The sequence below is a fragment of the Parasteatoda tepidariorum genome, chromosome 7, assembly GCF_982258835.1.
Source record: "Parasteatoda tepidariorum strain Cologne lab strain chromosome 7, Ptep-v5.0, whole genome shotgun sequence".
Lineage (NCBI taxonomy): Eukaryota > Metazoa > Arthropoda > Arachnida > Araneae > Theridiidae > Parasteatoda > Parasteatoda tepidariorum.
In genome coordinates this window covers 26,926,137-26,935,315 of record NC_141761.1, presented here as the reverse complement: position 1 = coordinate 26,935,315, position 9,179 = coordinate 26,926,137, and positions in this window count along the sequence as shown.

The following is a 9,179-nucleotide window of genomic DNA, read 5'->3' as shown; positions in this document are numbered from 1 at the left end:
GTAAATTATTTGAAAGAAAATGTTGTAAAGTAATTTTATGCAGCTTATATTTAAAGGTTTAAATACTCTACAACTGTTTATAATGTTGTTTCTTTTATTTACATACTGTTATGAATTGCCGCATTTTAGGAAATCATTTTATGGACACTTTAAAGATTTTTAAAAATGTTTTGGCTTCGATGAGATTTTTAATATTAATTTCATGTGAAAGGATATAGGTCAAAATTTTCAAAAATATATAGTTTTTTGTGAAAAAATAATTAAGGAAGGCGTTAATTTTTTTATTTATTTGTCCTTGCCCATCTACATTCTGAAGGCAGATGTCGCAAAACTCGGAGATGCTGTAAATTATTTGGAAAAAAATGTGTTGTAAAATAATTTTATGCAGCTTTTGTTTAAAGGATCCAGCACTCTACAACGGTTTATGATATTGTTTTCTTTTATTTACATATTGTTATGAATTGCCGCATTTTGCGGAATCATCTCGTGGACACTTTAAAGATTTATAAAAATGTTTTGGCTTCAATGAGATTTTTAATATTAATTTCATTTGAAAGGATATATGCCAAAATTTACAAATATATATATAGTTTTGTTCGAAAATAATTCTAGAAGACATTTAAATTTTTTTTATTTGTCCTTGCCCGTCTACATTCTGAAGGCAGATGTCACTAAAATCGGAGATGCTGTAAATTATTTGGAAAAAAATGTGTTGTAAAATAATTTTATGCAGCTTTTGTTTAAAGGATCCAGCACTCTACAACGATTTATGATGTTGTTTTCTTTTATTTGCATATTGTTATGAATTGCCGATTTTTATGGAATCATTTCGTGGACACTTTAAAAGTTTTTAAAAATGTTTTGGCTTCAATGAGATTTTTAATATTAATTTCATTTGAAAGGATATATGTCAAAATTTTCAAAAATATATATAGTTTTGTTCGAAAATAATTCTAGAAGACATTTAAATTTTTTTTATTTGTCCTTGCCCGTCTACATTCTGAAGGCAGATGTCACTAAAATCGGAGATGCTGTAAATTATTTGGAAAAAAATGTGTTGTAAAATAATTTTATGCAGCTTTTGTTTAAAGGATCCAGCACTCTACAACGGTTTATGATATTGTTTTCTTTTATTTACATATTGTTATGAATTGCCGCATTTTGGGGAATCATCTCGTGGACACTTTAAAGATTTATAAAAATGTTTTGGCTTCAATGAGATTTTTAATATTAATTTCATTTGAAAGGATATATGTCAAAATTTTCAAAAAAATATATAGTTTTGTGCGAAAATAATTCTAGAAGACATTTAAATTTTTTTTATTTGTCCTTGCCCGTCTACATTCTGAAGGCAGATGTCACTAAAATCGGAGATGCTGTAAATTATTTGGAAAAAAATGTGTTGTAAAATAATTTTATGCAGCTTTTGTTTAAAGGATTTAGCACTCTACAACGGTTTGTGATATTGTTTTCTTTTATTTACATATTGTTATGAATTGCCGCATTTTGGGGAATCATCTCGTGGACACTTTAAAGATTTATAAAAATGTTTTGGCTTCAATGAGATTTTTAATATTAATTTCATTTGAAAGGATATATGTCAAAATTTTCAAAAATATATATAGTTTTGTTCGAAAATAATTCTAGAAGACATTTAAATTTTTTTTTATTTGTCCTTGCCCGTCTACATTCTGAAGGCAGATGTCACTAAAATCGGAGATGCTGTAAATTATTTGGAAAAAAATGTGTTGTAAAATAATTTTATGCAGCTTTTGTTTAAAGGATCCAGCACTCTACAAGGGTTTATGATATTGTTTTCTTTTATTTACATATTGTTATGAATTTCCGCATTTTGGGGAATCATCTCGTGGACAATTTAAAGATTTATAAAAATGTTTTGGCTTCAATGAGATTTTTAATATTAATTTCATTTGGAAGGATATATGTCAAAATTTTCAAAAATATATATAGTTTTGTTTGAAAATAATTCTAGAAGACATTAAAAATTTTTTTATTTGTCCTTGCCCGTCCACATTCTGAAGGCAGATGTCACTAAAATCGGAGATGCTGTAAATTATTTGGAAAAAAATGTGTTGTAAAATAATTTTATGCAGCTTTTGTTTAAAGGATCCAGCACTCTACAACGGTTTATGATATTGTTTTCTTTTATTTACATATTGTTATGAATTGCCGCATTTTGGGGAATCATCTCGTGGACACTTTAAAGATTTATAAAAATGTTTTGGCTTCAATGAGATTTTTAATATTAATTTCATTTGAAAGGATATATGTCAAAATTTTCAAAAATATATATAGTTTTGTTCGAAAATAATTCTAGAAGACATTTAAATTTTTTTTATTTGTCCTTGCCCGTCTACATTCTGAAGGCAGATGTCACTAAAATCGGAGATGCTGTAAATTATTTGGAAAAAAATGTGTTGTAAAATAATTTAATGCAGCTTTTGTTTAAAGGATCCAGCACTCTACAAGGGTTTATGATATTGTTTTCTTTTATTTACATATTGTTATGAATTTCCGCATTTTGGGGAATTATCTCGTGGACACTTTAAAGATTTATAAAAATGTTTTGGCTTCAATGAGATTTTTAATATTAATTTCATTTGAAAGGATATATGTCAAAATTTTCAAAAATATATATAGGTTTGTTCGAAAATAATTCTAGAAGACATTTAAATTTTTTTTATTTGTCCTTGCCCGTCTACATTCTGAAGGCAGATGTCACTAAAATCGGAGATGCTGTAAATTATTTGGAAAAAAATGTGTTGTAAAATAATTTTATGCAGCTTTTGTTGAAAGGATCCAGCACTCTACAACGGTTTATGATATTGTTTTCTTTTATTTACATATTGTTATGAATTGCCGCATTTTGGGGAATCATCTCGTGGACACTTTAAAGATTTATAAAAATGTTTTGGCTTCAATGAGATTTTTAATATTAATTTCATTTGAAAGGATATATGTCAAAATTTTCAAAAATATATATAGTTTTGTTCGAAAATAATTCTAGAAGACATTTAAATTTTTTTTATTTATCCCTGTCCGTCTACATTCTGAAGGCAGATGTCACTAAAATCGGAGATGCTGTAAATTATTTGGAAAAAAATATGTTGTAAAATAATTTTATGCAGCTTTTGTTTAAAGGATCCAGCACTCTACAACGGTTTATGATATTGTTTTCTTTTATTTACATATTTTTATGAATTGCCGCATTTTGGGGAATCATCTCGTGGACACTTTAAAGATTTATAAAAATGTTTTGGCTTCAATGAGATTTTTAATATTAATTTCATTTGAAAGGATATATGTCAAAATTTTCAAAAATATATATAGTTTTGTTCGAAAATAATTCTAGAAGACATTTAAATTTTTTTTATTTGTCCTTGCCCGTCTACATTCTGAAGGCAGATGTCACTAAAATCGGAGATGCTGTAAATTATTTGGAGAAAAATGTGTTGTAAAATAATTTTATGCAGGTTTTGTTTAAAGGATCCAGCACTCTACAACGGTTTATGATATTGTTTTCTTTTATTTACATATTATGAATTGCCGCATTTTGGGGAATCATCTCGTGGACACTTTAAAGATTTATAAAAATGTTTTGGCTTCAATGAGATTTTTAATATTAATTTCATTTAAAAGGATATATGTCAAAATTTTCAAAAATATATATAGTTTTGTTCGAAAATAATTCTAGAAGACATTTAAATTTTTTTTTTTTGTCCTTGCCCGTCTACATTCTGAAGGCAGATGTCACTAAAATCGGAGATGCTGTAAATTATTTGGAAAAAAATGTGTTGTAAAATAATTTTATGCAGGTTTTGTTTAAAGGATCCAGCACTCTACAACGGTTTATGATATTGTTTTCTTTTATTTACATATTGTTATGAATTGCCGCATTTTGGGGAATCATCTCGTGGACACTTTAAAGATTTATAAAAATGTTTTGGCTTCAATGAGATTTTTAATATTAATTTCATTTAAAAGGATATATGTCAAAATTTTCAAAAATATATATAGTTTTGTTCGAAAATAATTCTAGAAGACATTTAAATTTTTTTTATTTGTCCTTGCCCGTCTACATTCTGAAGGCAGATGTCACTAAAATCGGAGATGCTGTAAATTATTTGGAAAAAAATGTGTTGTAAAATAATTCTATGCAGCTTTTGTTTAAAGGATCCAGCACTCTACAACGGTTTATGATATTGTTTTCTTTTATTTACATATTGTTATGAATTGCCGCATTTTGGGGAATCATCTCGTGGACACTTTAAAGATTTATAAAAATGTTTTGGCTTCAATGAGATTTTTAATATTAATTTCATTTGAAAGGATATAGGTCAAAATTTTCAAAAATATATAGTTTTGTGAAAAAATAATTATAGAAGATGTGAAATTTTTTTTTATTTGTCCTTGCCCATCTACATTCTTAAGGCAGATGTCGCTAAAATCGGAGATGCTGTAAATTATTTGGAAAAAAATAATTTTATGCAGCTATATTTAAAGGATCCAGCACTCTACAACGGTTTATGATGTTTTCCTTTATTTACATACTGTTATGAATTTCCGCATTTTAGGGAATCATTTCTTGGACACTTTAAAGATTTTTAAAAATGTTTTGGCTTCAATGAGATATTAAATATTAATTTCATGTGAAAGGATCTATGCCAAAAGTTTCAAAAATATATAGTTTCGTGCAAAAATAATTATAGATATGTCATATATAGATTGAAATGTCAGTTTTAAATATGCATTAAAGTGCAGTTCTGTTAGTTCTACCAGTCACTGGTGATGGAAGTTTGGTAACTAAGTTTTTCTTAAATTTTGAGAAATGTTCTTTTTTCTGGAAAAATGGAAGATATATGATTAAAATAACTATATTCATCTTTCCTTCTCAAACAAACGTCAAAATCTCCAAATCTACAACCACCTTTCTCTCTAACATAATGCACCTGTTTTTTATTTGACAAAAATTGACTAGCACAAGGTTGTTAACCCATATTGGTTCATTGTTGTCAAGAAGTTTCAATGCATTTATGAACTATTCTCATGAAATATGACAATTTACAATCTCTTGCTCCAAGATCTAATACTATACTACTGAAAGATCTTTTTTTTTAAAATTTTAGTAAATAGGATTGCTGTAAGCATTTTGAAATGACCTTGTACTATCATCGACTGTTTTGTATATTTATAAAATTTAATTGAATTTCAAAATGTCATGTTTCCGGTATGTCGCAAACAATATTTCCAATAATAATTAGCTTCAAAATTTCGCATAAATTTTTCAATATCTATTTTTTTTTTATCTCAACCATTGTAAGCATTTCTAGAATATACGTTAGGGAAGCTTACCTTTAGTGAAATTTCTTCCCTGGCAAAAATGAAATTAAACAAGACCATAAGAACTCCTCCCAACCACTCTCAGTATTTTTCAAAAAAACCCGGGTGAATCTTTCAATTTTTGACCGAGAGCCCATCAAACTGCCCTTTCACGCTTCTTGAGTGGCCGCACTAGATCCCTTACTTTCAAACGGGGCCAAAAAACTTATCCTGAATGTCATTGGTGCTCGACAGGCATGGCCTCCCCTGACTTGTTTAGGGTTCGGTAAGGATGAGGTCCTGCGGGACTCCTGTCTCTTTATTAACGTTTTGGAGGTGTTCGGATTCATAGGAATCGTCTAGCGCTGCTAGACGATTCCGAGATTAGCAACAACAACAACATCAGAATATACGCAGAGGGTATTATTTACAAAAACTTCATTTAAAATAATTTTTTCTGTCAATAATTTGTTTAACACATGAAAATCTGTCATCTTCCTGGCTACTTTTATTTAGTGATTTATAAATAAAACAGATAGCACCATCATTTAATATCTTATGTTAATAGATTTATTAGATAACATCCTATCTAAACATGTCTGGTTGCATGAATAAATAACCAACATTCTGGTTCAAAATCTATTTCAAAAATTATTTTTATGTTGTCATTTTCTTGTCTTCTTGAAATCATTACTAACATACACTACATTGATTTATCTGAGTTATTTCAAGAAATCCTGTTGTTTTCTGCGGAATGTAAACGTCTTAGGCCAAAATTTTAAAATAAAGTTAAATGCTATAAAAGGGCAAATTTTTCATTATCCTGGCTGTCATTTTCCTGGGTTATGAATGCCAGGACATTGAAGTGTTACCAAAAATTTTTCTAAATAGTATGCTGTAAAGAGGGAAAGCAAATATTAACCTATTACAAAGTTTATGTATGATTGTAATATACTTCAATGCAATCAAAGTTATTCATTTATTTAATGATTGATTATTATACACAATTTTATTCTGTTCATATCAGCAACAAAAATGTTTTGATTCTTTCTACAGTGGATAAAAAGAATTAATTCAAGCAATCTATGGCCCATCTAACATAAAGGCTTAAGTTGACTTACTTACTATTAGCTTAAAATGGCTTTTTTTTAAACTACTAAGCTAATATGACATTTTCCTGGCATTCAAGATTTGGTGAATTTCTATTTTATTTTTTTTCTTGAGCAAATGTCAATAAACTACAATGCTGTTTGCAAGATATTAATAAATGTAACTGAAGTATAAAAATTTTTTTTGATTATTTTGAAGACTTTAAATTTGAAGAAATTTTTTGGTCCAAATTGTCATGTTACCAGAGAAGCACCCTTATGTCGATATGATACTGCTCTTTGAAAATGAGAAACTAAAAAGTAAAGTGGCAAACATCTAAATGAAAAAATATACCTAAAGAGTATGCACACTAGTCTTACCCCCATATGTATAATAGAGCCCCACGACGACTTGTTGGTTTATGCCTAATGGTGATTAATAAAAAGTATACAGAGAAAAAGTTAATACTTAAATAGGTAAAATATAGTATAATTTATAACATATTATCTATTTCAGTTGAAATTCTGAGAATAAAATGTGTTTGTAAAAAAGCAGAGAGAAAATTTGAAAGTCACTTTTGCTCCTTAAAAACCTCCTTTTAAAAGTTTTTGCTAATGTAGTCGTAGTGGAATTGCACACTAACTAACTGAACATGGAAGTGAAGACTAGTGTGGCCAATTTAGGATATCTCACAGAAGATCAATAAATAAAAAAATTATGAAGATATCCTCTTGTGTCCACTCTAGCCCCCTCTCCTTATAAGCCATCAGTACCTGGGACTTTCCCGTTTGGGAGGGTGGTATCGGTTCTTTTTTATTTATTGGTCGAAGAATATCCAATTTTTTGTTTGACCAGGTCGATATCATTGATTTTTGAGGCAATGTTGTACATTGTTGTAACTGTTGTATTGTTTATAAAGTTTGTGGAGTGATTAATTTCTATTCGAGCAGTGAGGAGAAAATCTTTTTTAAAAATTGTTTAACATGGTTTACAGAAGGTGAAATTTTTATTATGAAAAAAATTACGCCTTGCAGTTATTTTTTGTTTTGTTTTCTTAATTAGTTTTATGTAGTTTGCTCATAGTTTATTATGCATTGCTCTACGTTGTTTCTTTTTGTTATTAGCCTGTTGCATCATTTTTCCATCCTGGTTCCTCCTTTGGTCATTTCAGGCCCCTGCTCCGAATTAATTTTGTTTTGATGGTTTGCTTTTTCTTTTTAAATAATTTCTAGCATGAATATTGTATTGTTGCGACTAAGGCTATGGCTGTTCTATCCAGAACTTTTGCTGTTGATACAGTCAAGATATGACGCTCCACTTGTTGCGAGCATAAGCTGATGCCTTTTGTGAGTGTGTTTAAACCCCCCACACTTAGAATTGCAACTGATTGAAAACTTTTGGGCATCTTGGACCTTGATGTCCAGGAGAGATCTAACTATGATCACTCAGCGTCTCGTCTGTTAGCTCTATTCGCTCTGAGTAATCGATAAGCAATTTATTATTTTTAAGCATGATAGTAGGTTAACCTTGATATATGTTGCTTTTAAATGTTTATTGTTTATCAGAGATAGGTTATTTGAGGGGAGACAATTTAGTAGGTAATATCCTATTCTTCTGTTAGTTGATATCCTCAGCTCGTGTGGTGGCAATGGAGTTCAGTAATTATTACTGAAGATAGATTAATAGCTCATTTATATTTCATTTCTGCACACCCTATTGGAAAGATCTTGCAACCATTATCTCCCAGTTCTTCCATTATTTTGTCGACCTGTTTGTCTTTTTCAGTTGAGAGTGTTTAGTGTTATAGGTGTTCTACCACGTCACTGCGGAATTTTTTTGTATTATGGATCTTTAACGTTAAATAACTTATTGGATTCCATCTGTTTTTAAAGATTTGTTCCGTTTTGTATTGTGTTTATCAGGAATTGTGTAACAATATTTAGGATTTATTTTAATTACTAAAATAAACTATTGAAATCTATAACACTGTATAAGAGTATTTACCTTATTATAGAAGCATTATTGACACAAGTATGATACTAGAAGTTTTTATCACTGATACACTGATAAAGCAACATATAAGACATTTGGAACAGTCTTTACTTTTTTTGATGTAACTCAGTTTGTTGTACTGCTTTCAAATGTGAAAATCTTTTTGATCGATCATGTCAAGTTTTTAAGATACTGAAAAAAAAAATTTCAAGGAACATTGTTCATAAATTTTTTACCAATACGTATTTATTGATTTTTCATACAACGTCATACAAAACTTCTATCGTCTGTGAAAATAATCGAGACAGGATTAAGACGTACAATTTATTACAATTCCTACAGAACTGGAACATCTGTAAAGTGAGTTTCTAAACAGATTCCATCTCTTATCCAATACTAACGGCCTCTGCAGAATTTACAATTGATGCAGAAATACAAATAGAAAGTTATCTTTCATCTTCCAACAATGTATCAGACTCTGAATAGAAATATGTAGAAGGCATTCATTTAATGAAAGAGTGAGCTCTTCCAAGATTTGGCACTAACAACAGATCCAGCAGACTTCCTCGATTCACGCATTAAAGAATTTAATTTGTTTGCCCTGGGTACAAACCATGATATCAGAATTTCCTGAGTTAAACTGCGGCTCATTTTTATAAATTAAAATATGAGCGCAATATCAATGCAGTCGCTTAAAATATTATTGCAACGATTGGGTCCTAATCAAAAATGTACAACACAAAATTTGCATATGCAAA